Below are 19,687 nucleotides of genomic sequence, written 5' to 3' on the forward strand. Positions count from 1 at the left end.
GCCCAAGCAGTAGTTTTCATTTCGAAAATTGTAGAGAGAAGAATTAAAAATGATGAATTCCATATGTCAAGTTGATGTAGTAATTCCCAATGTCAGTGTTTCTCCCAACTTCATTGAGCCACATATAAAGTGAAGATTGGAATATAATTAAACAATCATATGTAATAGTGCAGACACAGTAACTTCTATTAAGTTTAGAAAGGACGTGAGATGTGGAAATACAGATAAGGCATACAGGAAATAAAAGTAATAAATGGATATGGAAACTTTCCACTATCAGTTGTTAGTACTCAAAACAGAATGCTCTCAACACTGGTTTCACTGATTTTTTTTTTCTTGTAAGCCTGGGCACAGGTCTGAAAGCATAGCAATTATGTCCCTGTATAGACAATTAATTTTGTACTAGAGAAATGCATAATGGCTTGCTGGGAACCTGACTATGGCTGTCCAGTGGAAAAATTGTAGAGTCATATAGCTTGATGTTCTATTTATGATTTTTGCAGCAGACACATTTTTTTTCAGGCTGTATAACATTTTTATTAACCATACAGCCTTATTCCTGAGCTCCAAGGAAAATCATTAATTGATAGGAACATTTGGGTGTAGCCAGGCTCATGTTACTGGAATGGATGTCACTGCACATCTGAGTGTTTTCAAGGGTGGAATCTTCAGAAATAAGATGAGAATGGGTGAATCACTCACTGGGAATGATAGGAGACACTGTGCAGGATGCTTCAATTATGTATCAGGTGGTAGGATTTTTTTTTTTCTCAGAATTTGAGATCCATGTCTATTACATGGGTCAGTAATACCTATTTGGGACATAGTGCAAAATCAAGTAAGCACAGGGTTTTATGCCCATACTACATTCCAGTGTATACACATACTGAAAAAGAAGTATTCGCAGTTACAGCATGAAATTTGAAAATACAGCCAATCTTGTGCTGTTATAAATGCTAGTGATTCACTGGAGTGTCATACTGTTCATCAATAACAATGAGATGCTTATGGTGTGACAAACATCACTATGTGGCCTAAGATATGCAGGAGGCATTTCCTTAATAAGACCCCCAAAATTTATTCTTGTAGATTGTGGTCCCCAAAGCTGCCAGGGCAGGGGGAATAGCTTGTGAGAGATTATCCCTGGATCTCTGCCTGCTACCTGCTGGGAGTGATTCATGGCTTACCTTCCCATGACCTGATGCACAGCTTCCAAGTGTGCATGAAGAACATAATTTGTGACATGATTTGGAGGGTTTAAGGGATAGACATGCCTTTTAGCCAACTACAGTGTCATTGTTGGGTGGGAGGACTGCCAGAGACAACCCTTTTGCCTAATCTATATTACTTGTACTAGCTTTACAGTAAACAGACTGCTCACCAGACTGTCCCCAGTGGTTCTTTGGCTAAGGACCACTATCACCTCAGCCCTATGTGATCTTGGGGCCTGCTGGCAGGAAATTCATTCAAAAATATCTGGTTTCAGAGAGTTGTGAGGTGCTATTTAGAGCCAGATGCCTGATCCTGTGTTTAGTGTCATCACTCAGAGACAAATACTAATAGGCAGCACCTGAGATATAATTGGTGTCCACAGAAGAAACAAAGCCTCCTGGATGAAGTGTCTTGTATTTTGTCTGGTTGGTGGGGGAGGGTGGTAAATGCAGAGGTAAGAATGTTCACAACCCCTGCAGTTACATCTCCAAGCCAGCACTAATCACTGAGAGCTGGCAAGCTGACTGTAGCAGTTACATTATGTAAACCAGCAGGTGGTTACATTATGTAAGCCAGCAGGTGGCATGCATGCATGAACGTCTGTGTCTGTGCACACAAGGGTGCCTGTTTGAATGTGTCCATGCACTTGTGCATGTGTGTGCTTGAAACTTGAGCTATGAACATTTGTCAGGGTTGGCCTAAAGAAAAAAAGTGAGCAGTATTGAGGGAATGGGGTTGTGTGCAGCTCCACTGCATTACTATGTGAAATCACAGCCACTGAGAAACTAGAGGTGGGGAAATGTTGTGACATCATGATTAAAATTCCAAAACAGTGCCATAGAGCAGAGCAAATCTTGCTTGCAATCTCCTCCCCCAAGTAGACCCAGGACTTTGGGATAGGCATGTAGGTGAGTGGCCTCTAAGGTTCTCATACACAGCTCTACCACCCCACCGCATGATACATGAACATGTGAGTTCCTCTCCACACTGAACTCTGCTACTGTTCCCTGATGACATCTAGTTAGAGCTAACTTATGATACTGTGGTTATGTGTCAGTCTATCTTTGCTTCTTTGTGGGGTATGTGTTTTTACAGGGTTAGGTTGTTCCAGGGTTGAACTGGGACCCAGGGCTAGAGTGTGGACCTGTCTGGTTGTGTGCTTTTCTAGCTAGCATAGGCTGCTCAGAGCTGCTGAGAACATAAACCTTTCTAGGCAGTCAATCCAGAATCCATGTGTTTGCTTCAGTTCTTTGGGAGATCTGAAATCACTCAGCATGACATTATGCTGCAGAGATGCCACATTCTTTCACCTCTCTAGCCTTTTCTCTCATCTCCTTGGCCCTGCCCCAGTTCCTCCAGTAGCACTACTGGAGCCTAGAATTGGAGGACTGAGGGCTGGCACCTGAGTGGCCTGGAGAAGAGGAGCTTGGAGATTGGATCCTCTTGCATGGTAAGACTTTTAAAGACTTTATCAGGTCCTTTTGAATTATAGAGCCCAGGGCTACGTTAGTGGTATGTCAGATAGGGCTGAGAACTTCTTGGAGGACATGTGGATAAGCTCTGTGCTCCCATTCCCTGCTGCTGACTGCTCCACAAAGGTCCTATGGGCAGGAGGTGATGACAGTAGTGATCAGAAAGATAGGTACAGATTCTGCTTCTCTCAAAAGACAGGTAGTCAAGGAGTACTGGCTCTGACCAGCAGCAAGTGAGATGGAGAGCAGAAGTTGTTAGCTAGCTCCAATCTAAAGGAAATAAAGGAGTTTGTTTATTTGGCTTATCCTACACTGGGCTCACAAATCTGCCATGTGTTTTGTGAAAATAGAAACCCAGCAGCTGGGTCTTACTCTCTTACACTTCTCTGCACTGTTAGCTATTTGCCTGACTTTTACTAGCAAACTATGCTCTGTGGACACCTCTCTCACTCTTTCTCTTCCCTCACCCCATGCCTTGCTTCTCTCTACAATTAACCTTGAGTGCTAAGCACATTTCTAGCCTTGTTTTGGATGAAAATCCATGTTAGAGCAGTTTACGGCTGAGTTGTAGAAAGGGGGCCTTGTAAGGAAGAAGGGCTAAGGATGTCTCCCAGAGTATCTACATGGCAGAAGAGTGACACTGGTCAGGTCATTACTAGAAAGCAAGTACCCATAGGTGGTAAGAGTGGGTGGGGAGTGGCATGTCTGCTGGTCTGATGAACTTCTTAGGCATTTCAGCAACTTTGAAATCATCACTGGGGATCAAGGGCAAGAGCTTTTATCCTCATGTCTAGAAGAAACCTCTCCTCCTTTCCTGGCTTTTCAGACTTTCTCTGCTAACAGGAGCAAGCCTGTTACTTGTTCCTTCAGTGAATAGTTCATGGGAATTCAAGTTTCCTTTGACCGACCTACATGAAAGACTTCTGCAAGATCAAACTTTGTGAGACCAGGGGTTGCCAGGTGCTGTGACTGGCCAGATAGTACATTTTGTATGCTCTGTGGGCCATGCTGCCGGAGACCAGCTCCAGCTGACTGAGAGCTTGCAAAGGATGCGTGGATCGGCGAGATGATAGGAAGAGATAAGACACGGACCACTATGACTTGATGCTCATAATGGACAACTCAGAAAAGTTGCCTTCTTCATTTATACATAAATCATCACAAGTTTTTGCACAATGTCAAATTGTTTCATTTTTCATTACATCATGGTTATGAAAATGCAAGAAGCAATCCTAAAAAATATTTTTCTATTTCAAAGAAAACATTCTTAACAAACCATTACTCATTGAAACCTGCGATCACCTGGCTAAAGCCAGGAACTCCACGGTTGGCAGCACATGCAGTTACATGTGACAAGTAGTTTACTTATACCCAAAATCAATTTTTACTAAACACAAACTAATATTGATTAAAATATTAAGAATACAGAATTAAAAGATCATAAATGAAAGGATTTTATAAAAGCATATAACATAGATTCTTCGCTAAATCTTATAATCAAATCATGCATTAATTACGGTCACCTTCATCTAGTGCTGATTCAATTGTTTTTTATTCTTTTGTTAAAGGGCAGTGAAAGGGATCAAGGCAGCTCAGCCAATCTACAAGAAAGTTTCTTTCATCTATATAAACTGTTTTCTTTCCCTAAATATAAGTGCCAATATAAGATAAAGATTTTAAACCATTTTGAGGGGGTTCACATTTATTTCCTTATAAAAGATGCCCCATACACTTTTGCTTTCTGTGGTAAGAAACTACAATGCGTCATATCATGTGTTGTAAGAGTTCGAGGTACATGGTAAAAAAACTCTTTGTACCTCCATGATTGCCATCTGTTGCAAGATATTATCAAGCCATTTCTTAAGGGAAACATTTCTTATACTAGGGCAAATTTCAGGACAAAATGTCAGGCACATAACAGGATGTTTGGAAACATAGTGGGCTCAATTGTACTATTGTATACTTTTAACTGCTGTGTCATAGCCTTACGTTACTATAGGTGTTTTTATCATAACATGATATATCAATTTGAGGTGTCATACTAGTTACAGGAATCACTTCGCATTAGCAGAAAAACAACAACAACCTCAGAAGAATTTTATGAAACATCAGAGAGGTGATTGAGTTCCATACAATGGGTGAGGCAGCAATGAGGTGACCAGAGACATTCTGCCGGGCCTTGCCTCGCAGCTAGAAACTCCTCGCAGCCTTGTACTGAGGAGCAGTGCTCATTACACACCCATGCCATCCAACCCAACTGCATGGCTCCCCACACCATGCTGTGTCTTGCCACTGGGAGTCAGCTTTGCTTTGTACAGCATAAGGGACCATGAAGAATTCATGAGTCGATGAACATGGCTATACTCACTATAAGACTTTACTTATGGACTCTGAATTGTGGACTTCATATAAATTGCATCTGTTACAAAGGATTCTTTGGCTTTTCTAACCACTTGAAAATCTAAAAAATGTTTTTTCGCTGTTGTGTCTAAGAAAATTTCTTGAGGTCTCTGGTGGTTTTGCATCCAGCCCAGAGTGAATTATGTAATGGTATTGATTTCAAGTCCCTTGATATGTAAGAGCTCATTTAATTGGAGATGTTACATAATGACTTTGGCTTCTGACTAGGTTTAAGAAATTAGCTTTATACCATCTGAAGAAGGAATAGAGGCATAGGAGAGTGTTGTGGCTCATGAACTGACCTCAAGCCTGGCACAGCTGGAAAAGAATGGTGCTAACCATGATGTAGCCTTTAAAAGCAAATAAAGCAAAACAAAAGCGATGAAGCAAAGCCTCACAGCAGTTGCAGGAACAATTAAAAAGATCAAAAAAGAAAATATGAAATTTGAACCTCATATCTATTTTAAATTAGATAAATCAAATGCACAACAGTCTGAAGCTCAGGACTTGCCCAACTACAGTCCTGTTCATTGTAGAGTTGGGTTGTTATAAAACTGAGAGCCAGGAGCTTCTTCCAGGCCTCCAACATGAGCACTGGGACCTAAGGCTGTGGGCCATCCTGCCCTATTTTTCCAGGACATAAGCAAAGAGCTGGATCAGTAGTGGAGCAACTGGACTCAAGCCACCACCCATATGGGATTCTATCACTATCAGGAAGAGGTTTAATTTGGTACACTACTATGTAAGCACCTCCATGGGCTTTTTTTCAAGACCTCTTTTAGCAGAGTAAGGGTTCACTGAATTCTTTTAATTTTGTACCTTGTATCTCTTGATCTGGCTCTAGCTAAGTTCTCTCATCTGTTAGTACTATAACAGCCACTAGTGCCTGAGAAGATGTGTCCCTGAGCAGCAGGAAAGCTAGTGATGCTGAATTAACTCTGGGTCCAGATTACCTGGATCTTGTTTCTGGAATGTTTGCTAAACTCAAAACTGAGCTCTTCTGTTTCAGAGATGCTTCTGCACTTAATGCTTCATAGCAAATATTATTTAAAAATTTTTTTGAAAATGTTTTTCTTTAATATACTTTAGAGGCAGAGTGACAGGGAGAACAATCTCCATTTTTCTCTTTTCACTAATTCTCCAAATACTTACAACAGCCAGGGCCAGTGCAAAGTTAGGAAGCATGGGCTCAACCCAGATCCCCCACATGGGTGAGAGAAGCTCAGTATTGTTTTCTTCTCAAGTTCTTGTGTGGGTTAGGTAACACCTGTGCTCCTTCTTGCATAAAATAAGCTGAAGCTGAGAAAGGAGTGATTTGCTTCTAGATCCTATATAAGAAAGGAGACTCAGTCACAAAGGCAGTCTAATTCTGGGATATGAAGCCTTGTTCCTCAGCTTACCTCCCTGGCCAGTTGGTGGCAGGGGGTGATTTTATTAAAGCCAAGTAGCTCCTGTTACCCACCATTAATCCCATGCTCATTTCTTCCATTGGTTCCTTAAGCTGAGACAAGATCCCCTAATGTCTACAATGTTATCTGGTATGGAATCAAGTCTTCATCAGCTGTTTGATGGATGGATGAAGGATGGATGCCTTTTAGTTTCAGTCACAATGTGTGTCTTCCTGAGGATGGGTGAGGGCCCTTGGGAAGGAAACCTTTGTGGAACTGGAGGTTATATTTATCTGAATTCCATACCTTGTTCTGCAGGCTCATGGCCTTCCAACCAATCAGATATTTCTTCCCAGCTCAGGGCTTCCTGGGCTAGTTTAATATCTTTTCTGCCTTAACGAGAGTTTTATTCCCCTGAACACTAAGGCTTCTAAAATACTTGGGGTGGGATTGTACTTAGATTTGGTTGAGTCCTGTTGACAAGTAATGGGTCCCTACTGTGTGCCCAATATAATGTTGGTATTGTGTAGCACAGAGGATAGTGGTTGTTCAGTTGGACCCTAAGGGAGAAAGTATAACAAAACTGAAGTTGATAAAAAAAAAGTGCTGGTTAATAACATTGAATCATGTTTAGCTAATATCTAATAGTTGTTAAATTCAGAATGTACTGGACAGATGGTGGTCACTGAGAATCAAGGAGAAGAAGGACTGTGGCATTTAAATATCCCTTTTAGAATTGTGTAGACAGGCATTCAACCACCCAGTGAGTTGCCATGCCAGCAGAAACCTGAAGGCATGAGGCTGCTGTGAGGGTGGCCTCAGAGGGAATTACCATGTCCAATGCTATGAGTCCTTGATGCCCACAAAGCTCTTTCGTAATTGCAAAATGTTGTGCATCAGCTCAGTTACCACCCTGCCTGTGAGCCCATCAAGAATGTCTCCCACAGTTGTTCATGTGTTGTGAAAAACTACAGGAAATAAAAATTCTTTTTTTAAGATTTATTTTTATTGGAAAGTCACATATATAGAGGAGGAGAGACAAAGATCTTCCATCCTCTGATTCACTCCCAAAGTGGCTGAAATGGCTGGAGTTGAGTCATTTTGAAGAAGCTCAGGCACTTCTTCCAGGTCTCCCACACATGTGCCATGTCCCAACGCTTTGGGCCATCCTCTACTCTTTTCCTAGGCCACAACCAGGCAGCTAGATGGGAAGTGGGCCACTGGGATCATTTGTCCCACATCCCATTCAGCTCTTATACATGTCAATGGGCCTTGAAGCCTAGTTCAACTAAACCAGCCCTACTATCCAGGCTACACATGTGCTGGTGGGTGCCACTCTCTGTTTAGCCATGCCTGTCCCTAGTTTTGGTTCTCATGCTTGCCAGTCAGAGTAGCAATCCAAGATGGAAGTGTCCATTTTTTCCTTACTGGGCCCACTCCCTCTCCCAGATCTGCACTCTGAGGTGATTCTGCTCTTTAGCCTGACAGAATTTTCCCCCTGTGTCAGCATCTGCCAGCTGATACTGTGGCAAAGCCCAATAAACCCACACCCACTCTGGCTTATGAATGAACCAATAGGAACAGCCAACCCAACCTGACTTTCCCTTGATCCAGGTCACATGAGACCCACAGTTGCTATAACTCTGCCCAGCCAGGTCTGCCCCCATCCCAACATTCATGCTCAACAGTGGAGTGGTGGTCCAGCAGGAGAGTCCCATGCAGACCTTATACTGGGTTCATCATTTCTTCCTGGGTCTCATGTGCACTGGTTAGGTGGTACAGTTCAGTCTGGCATGGCCTGCCTCACCTTGGCATTTGCAGTGGGTGTTGTGACCTTGCATTGCCGAGCCTAATCCCATTTCCAGCTCATGTTGGTTGGTGCTACAGCCTTAGCCAAACCTAGCTAGCTCCCAGTCCCAGCTCCCATGTGAATTGGCTTGTGTTGAAGCCTAAGCTAGCCTGACGCACACTCCATGCTAATGCTCAGACTTGGTATTGGGTAATATGAGCTGGCCCAGCCTGGTTCACCCCACACCTCACCAAATGTATGTCTGTGGGTACTATTATCTGGCCTAGTCTTTCGTGGTTCTTGCTCTCAGCAGCAGGGAGTGTGTCCAGACAGAGGAATTCTCCAAGCTCCTCCATCAGAACCTTTTCCAATGCAAGATATCACATCCATCAATGAGTCCATGGGCCAACCCTTTTTAGTCCATCTCTTGGCCCAGCAGGAACAGTGTCTTTTCCTGACTGGACTTCAATCCATTCCATTTTTTACTGTTGGGTATTACAGCCCACCTAAACCTGGTATACACCCAGACACAGTTCACACATGGCTCAGCAGGGCCAGAAACCTAGCCAAGCCCATCCTACAATTACCCTGGTTCTCACAAGCACCTGTGGGTGCTGGAGTCTAGCCCAGTCTGGTGCACCCAGATCCAGTCCACACTTGTGCTGAAGGACAATACAGCCATGTCCAAACAAGACAGCAATCCCCACTATGGCCCTCATACTCACCAGCTGGAACCATAACTCAGCCAGTGCATTCCATCAGCTTCCCAATCAGGCCTATTCCCAGCCATGGATCTTGTGCATGCCAGTGGTTGCTCTGACCCGGCTAGGCATAGTCCCTCCCCTGTCTTTTCCTTTGCCTTTGGATGCTATAGCCTGGCCTAACCAGGCTTGCTCCCAGTCCCAGCTCTCACTGGTGGGTGCTGCAACCTGGCCATGCTCAGTCTGCTCTCATCCCTGACCCATGCAAAATGATAGGTATGACAGTCTAGCCTGTCATGATCTGCGCTTCAGCCTGGTTCAAGGTTTGGGCCATGCTATACTGCTTTCCCAGGCCACATGCATGGGGCTGTAAGGGATGTGGAACAGCTAGAATGTGAAACAGCACCCACATGGGTTCTCAGATTATTGAAGGTGATGAATTTAGCTACTAGGATACCATGCTGGGCCCTGGTTGTAAGTTCCAAATCTTAAAATGTAATTGCTTATGAAGTGTCATCCCTTATTATTTTATTAAATCTTGTCTGTATGCATTATTGCAAGCAATTCTACACAATATTCACTTGATGCTCACAAAAGTTGACAGAAAAAACAGCATGTATTGAGGTATTAATCATTACCTGAGAGCTACTAACCAAGCTTTAAAAACACCAAAATGTACTAAAAGATTCTCTTTTAGTTCCCCAACCAGCCGGCGGTTGTTTCACTCATGCAGAATAATACTTTACTAAGGGTGGAGGAAGTAACCTAGTATTGAATTTTATTAAATAGAATATTTTATTGACCTCTTTATTTGACATGTCACTAGAGAAGGGCATACAGAAGCCGAATATATTACCTAATGAATAGCAGATCTTATTTTCAGTTAAACATGTATTTTGAAGTGTAGTCTCATGCAATTATTTTTGGGTTTGTTTTGGTTTCTATTTAATGAAATGTTTTATTGACAGATAATAATTGCATATATTTGTATAGCACAATGTATTTCATTTCAAAATTGCTGTCGTTGGGCTGCCACAGGTTAAACTACCATGTGCAAAGCCAATATCTCTTCTTGAAGTTATGGTTAGAGTTCTGATCCAGTTCCTGATTACTGCACCTTGGAGAGCAGCAGAAGATGGCCCAAGGACTTGGGACTCTGCAGCACATGTGGGAAACCCAAATAGATTTCTGGGCTCCTCTGGGTTTGTCCCAGCTTCTGTCGTTTGGGTAGTGAACGAGCACAGGGAAATCTCTTTCTCTGTCATTGTGTTCATAATCACCATCAAGTCCCTTTTGTGACTTACATAATCATCTCAAGCCTTGATGGACAAATTCACAAAGACAGTATACCCTAATTTTTCTGTTTCCTGCAATATATTTTATGAATATTAATTTTTCTCAAAAGAGACCAGAGCAATTCTAATTATGTACAGCCTTCCATATCTTCATATTAGTATAAAGAGAATTCTGTTCTCTTTTTAATAATAAAACTTGAGAAAGAATAAAGATAGAAATTTGAAATTTTATTCTGCTTTATAGAGAAAGTATTTACCTTTGTTATAACCAGTCAAGGCTATGATTCTATTCATAATTCTTTAATAAATTACAGACTGTTTATTACTGATTTTGTTGATCTCTTCAGAATACTGTTTAGTTTGCAATTATCTATGATACAAGATGTTGAGCTCTTAAGATGTGTATGTCTACTTGTCATTTGTGTATATAGTCATTAGTGAGATCTTTTATCCAGTTTCAAATCAGAGCTTTTTCTTTGTTATTGTTGATTTGTGGGACTTATGTGTGCTTTTTTTGGGGGGGGGTAAAAATTCTTTTATCTTTGCACCTTTCTCCTCTGGAAGTCATTGAAAGGTAGTTCACATTGAAAGATCTGGAGATTTTTGGAAGGGCTTCTTGCTACCTGTGCTCATTATTCATGGATTGAAACACCAAATGGCTTGGATATCCTATGCAATCTTCAGTCTTTTACAGGTAAAATCAAAGAGCCCTCTAATGTTTCCCATTCTTCACTGCCTCCTTCCTTACATGGAGTGCTTCAACAATAGAGGTTTTGCATGCTGTAGGCAGCTGCCTCACAACCCTGCTTTGTACTGTGTGTGTGTGTGTGTATGTGTGTGTGTGTGTGTGAAAGAGAGAGAGAGAGAGAGAGAGAGAGAGAGAGAGAGAGAGAGAACAGCTGTCACAGCAATCCCTAACTGACAGTGGTTAGTGAGTGCAACTTGACTTCAGAGTGAAGTAGCTTGTACAAACTTTAAGAAAACTAAAGAAGGGTGACTTTCAACTCAGCACGTTTTCATGACATTTTTCAACAATTAATAGAACAAGATAGAGAAGAGTGTCCTGAAACCCTGTATAAATAGCAATGCTCCAAAATGCAGGGAACAAATAAATGTTCACAGGTTTCTTCAGCTTATGTACTTCTACAGTGAGTACTTGGAACACTATACTTTCATATTAGAATCAATAACAATTTATAGTATTTTTATTTATTCCTGTGGACCTCTGCATTATATCATCTTAGTATTTTATGTGGTGTACTTTTTTAAACTAGCAAGATCTAATGCAAGGCCAGGCTTTCTTATAGTACATCATCCATGCTCCTTCATCTGCTGGAAATGGCCTCTAATGATTGAGGTGGCTGCACATTGTCCACTTTGCCATTTTTCCCCATTGGTAGATTTCTTCCCAAATCTCTGAAGTGTGACAATGTGGACACAATGAGCTGCAGATACATGGTGATGTATAGTGTAAAATAATGATCTCTAAATGATTCTAGGTTTCTTCATAAATTAAAAGTATAATACACACACCAAATCACAACAACAATGTGAAGAAAGGTGCATAAATTGGTGGTTATGTACTTCATTGGTGATATGTATTCCAGATGCAGTGTCTTGCAGAATGTCAGCAGCTTGCCCGCCCCCTCTCCCACCTAATGGAGACCCAAAGAACATGCTAAAACTGTGAGAAGTAACTTTATCAGGGCTCCCAAGCACAGGAAGCAGCAAGCAAAAGGCAACTTCACTATGGGAAGAATTCTTGGGAAATCTTTATTCATGCATGTCCCATCTCCTGTGCAGCCCAGTGATCATTTTCAATCTGCATTACCCTGTAAACCCTGATGTTCACTTGTGAGCAAGCAGAACATGGCTTGTTCACAAAACATTGTTCATGGTGTTCATTTTAGTTTTAATTAGTTAGCAGTTCATAAATACACTTGTCTATGTGTGTGTGTGTGTACACACATTTCCTTATTCACAAGAGGTGTATTTCCAGATACCCTGTAGATATTTGAAATCATAGATACTAATGAATATCCATCTGTGAATATATCTATCTGATGTTTTTACTGATGTGCATACAGATTTATAGCAGAGTTTAATTTATATGATTTATGACAGTATTATTAACTCTTGCTTGACAAAAAAACAGCTTTAATTTATTTCAAGAGATCAAGGTTATGTATTGCATATTATTTGATAATAACAAACATAAATTATAAAGCAATAGCAATATGGTATTTGGAAAATACTCAAACATTAGGGATTTAAACAATGCACTTCTTGATAAACAAATGATGAGAAAAGGAAAATCCAAACAAAATTAGAAAATATTTTAAAATTATGAAAGCTAAAATGGATATTATTTTTGGAGAAATGCAAGCAAAGTAATTGTTCAGAGTAAATATAGAAGTTTAAACACATGTATTTGGAATGAGAAGCATTTAAAATCCAAGAACAAAATTTCTACTGCAAAAAACTTAATCCAAAAACTAAATTAGATAAGCAATAAGTGGAAACATATGATAATGACAGAGAAAGGGGAATTAAATGCAGCACAAGCACAACTAGCAGAGCTAAAATTTGATTCATTTACTAAATAACTTTTTTTTTAATCTAGGAAAGTGATCAGAAAAAAAAAGTTTGGATGATAATTACCAAAATTCAGTTACAAGACAGCAGGAACTACTCAGAGTTCTATGGCAGAGTGGACTGGTTCTAGCTCACAAGAACATATATGGTTTACAAAGAGCACTAATATGTAATAATAAAATGCAACTATATAATGATACACAAGAGTAAAATTTTATGACTATGCTTCCATCTCTGAAAGTACTATATTATGTTGCAATCATCCTTCTTGTGATGTAGGAAGATGATATGACATCTGCATGATGAGAAGAAGTGAGGTGTGGGTGACAGAGGTGTGTGACACAATTTTAGGTGAACATGTAAGGATTACATGAACACAAGTAGTGCAGTAATAAAACAGTCACTATGGAAATACAAAAGGTACTAAGAGGCAAATGGGTATGGACAATGTATAGGGTAGATAGGCTGGGGAAAGACATACTTCACAGCATAAATCAAAGTGGAGCAAGGCAGCAAGAAATTCCATCACACTACTACGAACATGTACAACTTATTTTGTAGGTTTTAAATTTTCCTTTTCGTTTTATTGGACCATATTTGCACGTCAATTTGTGTGGGTGAAAACACAGATCAATGTAAACTACCAGTGCTTTGACATGTGCAAACACACACACTAGTATGAGAAATAAAAAAAATAAGAATAGATAGATTGAATTTTTGTCTTAGAAAACACCAACTCTTCTCTATGGTGGGGTGTGAAACTGCATTTTGGTGACTAAGACTTCAGTATGGCCACTGTGTGAATAGCTGTGATGCATGAAATTCCCTCCATTCACTCATTATGAGACATATATAAATTGCTTTGCACATTTTTGAAGGTGGCTCCTTACAATGTAGTTAATAAATTTTTCATCCTTAAGGCACCTTCAGTTATTTTGGGAAGAGAGAGAAATTGCCTACTATTGTCCTGGGTCAGCCTACATGCCATAACACTGGCCAGGATGGTAGAATAACTCCCAGCATGGAACAAGCACTGTGCAAGAGCATCAGTTCCAATTCTAGGGTGATGTCATATGGGCCTAAATAAATCTCAGGATTTGAGGGAGATGTGATGGATCATAGAGAAATGGGAGGGAATACGGGGTGGTCATGCTCGGACACTTGCTGAACTTGGCACAGCGGTGAAATGCCCTGGCACAAAATTTTTACATTCTGGAATATTTTAGAGGGCAATATGTTCTTCTGAAATTACTGATTAAATAGCAGTGATAAAGAAATCTAGGCAAAGGCCCTCAACCCAGAGTTTGGAGGTCAGCCACTTTTATCAAGAATGTTATAATAGATCTAAATGCTAAATCATGAACAAGATTTACTCTTAGAGGAAATGAAAGCAAGTGTGTCCAAATTTGGTAAGTTAATGGTGAGCAAACACATAGTTCTAGAGTCTTGTCATGTTCAATTTAGCTAGAGCAGAATATCATGTTTTTTGAAGAAAACAGGAAGAAATTTGTTAGTAAATCTTTATAAAGCTCTGCTGTCTAATTAAATTTTAGTTGCACTATATATATATGCTTCCTTAAAGTCTTCCTCTTAAAGTCGTGCAGAGAAGAATGTACAGGAAGATAAAAAGCACATATTGAAGCAAAGAGTATGCTATAGAATTCTAAGAAAGGATGAAGGCCAAAATTAAGATTAGAAGTGAAGGAGGAATTAGAAGTTGGAGGAATGACAAGTTGTTATTTATGTAAGTTACTGATTCTGGTCCAGAAGCATATTTGGTCACTCAGTTATGGTACAAAGTACATTGCTTATCCTGATTTTTTTTTTTATTTATCAATAGAATACCAGTCTGAGAGAATCCTTTTATGCTCTCTTTGTAAGCTGTGCTGGCTTGCGCCCTCACAAGATGTCACAATATAGCTCACTCCTTTTATTAGTAAGTGCAAAGGGCTTCAGGAAGGAGAAATCATTGGTTTTCTGAGATCAAGGGTCTATTGCATCTCTTTAGGTTGGTACAGCCTTTCAAATCTAGGAAACAGGATGAATTTATGAGAAAAAGGTATTTGAAAGCTTAGTTTATGTGGGAGACTGGAGCTGAGCTCAGCAAAATATATTTAACAAAATTCATGTAAATCACTAGATCAAGAATATATAAAAGTGATGGTCATGTGTCTAGGGACATTGCTGAGCAGATTTGAAAATATACATAATAATAGTAACTGGAGATAACTTGATTGGCTCCTGTTATCTGACTTTGTTAACTTGCTGTGTAAATTTGTACAGGTTGTTTATTTATGTGAGTCTTATCCCTCTGCAGAATTAATATCCACTGTACCTCATTATCGAAAAGATGAACAAAAGCTTATCTAGCTAATTGCTTCCAACTGCTGTAGCACTGACTTGATGAAGCTTTTAATAGAGAGTAATCGACTCTTTTTTTAAAAAATATTTTTTTTTTATTATTGTTTCATTGGAAAGGCAGATATACAGAGAGGAGAGACAGAGAGGAAGATCTTCCATCCAATGATTCACTCCCAAAGTGAGCGCAACGGCTGATACTATGCCGATCCGAACCCAGGAGCCTCTTCCGGGTCTCCCACGCAGGTGCAGGGTCCCAAAGCTTTGGGCCGTCCTCGACTGCTTTCCCGGGCCACAGGCAGGGAGCTGGAAGGGAAGTGGGGCTGCTGGGATAGAATTGGCGCCCATATGGGATCCCGGGCGTGCAAGGCGAGGACCTTAACCACTGCGCCATCGCGACGGGCCCATAATCGACTCTTCATAAGTTAGTATAATGGTCACCATTGCACTGCAGATGGCAGATAGATACTGTAGGAACAGTGTTTGCAATAATAATATGGGCTTTTAATTGAATGACTTTCCTCTTGAGGACATGAATGCTCCCTTGTCCATGTTAGTCCTCTGCCTGCTAAGAACTCAGTGCGCTCCTGGTTCTGAGTTTTGCCTTCTGTGTTCAGCCTGTGGTGGCATCCTCCCAGTGTCTCCTCGTTTTCAAAATATGTGACATGCACAATACAAACTCACACCATCACAGGTTTCCCCAGAGCTGTGATTTCACCTGACCAACTTAAGGGTTCTTGAGAAAAATGCATCAGGGAGAGATAGAATTTTGGGGTATATTTTCATCTTCTGCTTCATTTTATGTTGCATAATGAATAGCAAGAGGAGTTATGACCTAACACAAAAGTTATTTTAACAGTTTGTAAAATATTTTAATGGGCATTTTCCATGTGCATATTTCTTTTAGATTCATTGATTTGAAAGGTAGAAGATAGAGAGATGGGGAGGAAAGGAAAGAAGACAAAGAGAAGCCAGGGGAGATTCTTTCGTTCACTGGTTCACTCCTCAAATGGCCCCAATGGCATAGAGTGTGGCAGACTGAAGTTGGGAGCAGAGAGCACCACCTGGTTCTCCCATGTGGGTGACAAGGACCCAACTACTTGAGAAATCACCTAGCAAGGAGCTGTATTGGAAATAAAGCATCTGGATTCACATTCAGCCATTCAAATGAAGATACCACTGAAACAGGCAATGTGTTAACCTACTGTACCACAACTCTGGTCCCTCTATGAATGTTTCAAATATTCCCTTTATTTCTGTCATTGAAAGTTCACAGGGACACATCATATCTGTCACTTAATTGCTTCTGTGATGGTCATAAACTTGATATTTCTAACAACTGAATTCTGGCATATTACTAATGTAATTTTTTTCTTAGTTCCCAGTATAGTTATAATTTAAACAAAAAAAAAACACATAAATAATATATCTTGTTAGGTGGTGCTCAAGGATGTGATCCATGGTTCAACATAATATGATAAGAAATACACTGATATTTATACTGTAGCCTAGTCAGAGATTTACACTCTAATTTTGGTAAATTCCCAAACTGACAATTTCTGCAGATAAAGCCACATCCAAACTTATGTATCTACATTTAAACAGAAAGTATCTATTCCTCCAAATGAAGTAATAATCTGTGTTTCTAACTTTACAAAAAGCATCTATATCTCCAATTTAAATGAATATTAATGCTTTCAGCTATATAGCTATCTATAACTGTTATACATACCAACATGATTAATTCATCTACACCAGCAGATGATATAGTTTTATACTCCTAAAATGTAATAAATTTCTGCACCTAAATTTTATAACTAGCTATCAGCCCTAAAATTAAATTAGCATCATTCTAAAATAAATGGTTATTTTTTACAACTGAAGAAATGGCACTGATATAAGAGGCAAGAAGTGGATTTCATTACTTCACTGCATTCATGTGAAAGAAAGTTCCTCATTTATGAGTGCTGTACTCTCATTTAAAAGAAATAAAAAGGTTTGAAAAGTCAGGAATTTTCTTAAAGTCCATGATTTCCAACTGTATAACTTTAACCCTATTTTACCATTTGCTGGAGCCAGGAGGAATCTATTGCATTATATAGAATTGTTGTTAAAAATTTACTGATATTTTTGGACTAATAATTAGATGAAGATACATAAGGGAGTTTGAAAAATCACCTTGTGTATATGATGGCTTTGGATATGTTTTGATTTGTAATCTAATTAAATACAACATAGGCTGTCTCTGGAACTCAATACTTGCTTTTCACAAAAGAAAGTATAAAAAAATAGTCCTGTGTCTCTGAAAAGAAGAGAGGGAATAAAAGAGATAAGAATTCTCATCTCATACAAGCACCCTTCTATCCAAAAAAATTATATTAAAAAAAAGTTGGAAGAAAATCATCTTTCTTAACCCTGAACATCACAGGTTACAAGGGTAAGCATGGTGATTTGCTGATAGACTCAAAGTATAGAATCAACACTTAACTGGGTGTTAATAGGCGTCCATATAACAAAAAGGAACAATCAGCTCAGTGTCTCATAGAGCTCTGTCATGAATTTAATCAGAGTCCAGATTCTCTCTCCCAGAAATGGTTCAGCAACTGATCTCAGATTAGATGTCTCATTGTGCACAAGGAAGCTTCTGGGACTCCCTGTTTCAAGTCCTTGTGAGAAGTTGGTACAAGAGAAGGCCCTTCCACACATGCTTCATTAAGGAGTAAAATCCTTTTCCAGGCTGGTCTGAAACATCCAACATTAAGAACCAGAATTGGTTGAAGGCCAGTTAGGAGAGGCCACTGTTCCTGCCAGGACAGGAGGTGGACTAAGTAGGGCTGGTCCATGGACCCGCCAGTGCACACAAGATTTGGCATTGGGAGAGGTTCTGACGGAGGAGCTTGAGAAACTCCTCTGTCAGGTCACAGTCCTTGCAGGTGAGCACAAAAAAAACCACAATAGGGAGCAACGCAGACCAGGCCAGAAAAAGATACTCACTGATATACATTTGGCATAGGTCGGGGGCAAAAAAGGCTGAATCAGTTCACATCACCCACTGGCAAATCCAAACACCAGAACAGAATGTGGGTCATGCCAGGTTCAGTTGCAACACATACCAGTACACATTAAAGTGGGATTGGGTGCCTGCTGGGCTGGGCTAGGCTGTAACCCTTACCAGCAACAGCTAGAATTGGGGGTGGACTGGGCTGGGCCACACTACAACAACCACTGGCAAATGCCAAGGTGGTGTGGGCCATAACAGACTTGGCCACAGTGCCCAACTAGCACATGTAGAAACCAGGGAGGGAGGTGGTAAAGCTTGTGTGGGGAATGTGGAGGCTCCCCTGCTGGACAGTCATGCCCACTGGAGAGCATGAGCTGGTATGGTGGCAGACCAGACCAGGCAGGGCTTCAACACCTGTGAGCCTCATGTGACCTACACAGAGGAAAGCCAGGTTTAATAGACTGTCCCGACTGTTCCGAATGGTGCAAGCATGAATTAGAGTGGGTAAGGATTGCTTGTGCTTTGCCACAGCATCAGCTGGCAGATGCTGGCACTGGGAGCTAATTTTGTCAAGTTTAATCACAGAACCACATGGAGAGTGCATAATCCAGGAGTGGGAGTGGCCTGGAAGGGAAATAGTGGGTGCCTCCCTCTTGGGTTACCACTCCCACTGAAGAGCATGAAAACCAGGATTGGGCAGGATTGGATAGATAGGACACTGTTCTGTGTGTGGGCTGGACACTGGAGCTGGTTAGATTGAACTAGGCTTCAATGCCTATTGACATATAATGAGGGCTGAATGGGATGTTGGACAGACTGAACAAGTCAGGTACATAATGGCAAGCATGAGAACCAAGGTAGGGTTCAGTCCTGGTAGGGGTTATTGTGAGTCACCCCATCTAGGCTGCAGCTCCCACTGGTTTGTGTGAGGGCCGAGTATCAAGTGGGCAGGATCGGGCTGGACTGCAACACCCATTGGTTTAAGTGGAAAACGGGACTGGAAACAGAATGCACCCAGCAATTGCAAGTACCAGCATATGCATAAGCTGATTGAAGTGACAGACTGTGCAACACCCTGTATTGGCAAGCACACACAAAGTTTCTTTGGGGATCCCTCCAACTGAACTGCTGATCTCAGAACCCCAACCATGAAGAGGCTATGTTAGCCAGTGGATTCTGAGATTTCATCGTGCGTGGAATGGTGAGAATGGCAGCAATTCAGAATGGTTGAACTATCAAAACTGCATGAGCAGGTCGCTTGGAGCATACCCCAGGTTGGGGACCTGGGATGGGTTGGAGGCTGGGTGGGGCTTTTCCCTTTATCTCTCCTAACCCTGAATACAGAATAATAATAATGTTTGGTCATACTTATAACTTTGTGAAAGTGATTGTTTATTCATTTTAAACTTTATTTAAAAGTTTTATTTAAAAGGGGCAGAAAGAGAGAGAAATCTTCCATCTGTTGATTCACTCCCC

Source organism: Ochotona curzoniae, unplaced genomic scaffold (assembly GCF_017591425.1).
Source record: "Ochotona curzoniae isolate NIBS_2020 unplaced genomic scaffold, NIBS_Ocur_1.0 contig_2497, whole genome shotgun sequence".
Lineage (NCBI taxonomy): Eukaryota > Metazoa > Chordata > Mammalia > Lagomorpha > Ochotonidae > Ochotona > Ochotona curzoniae.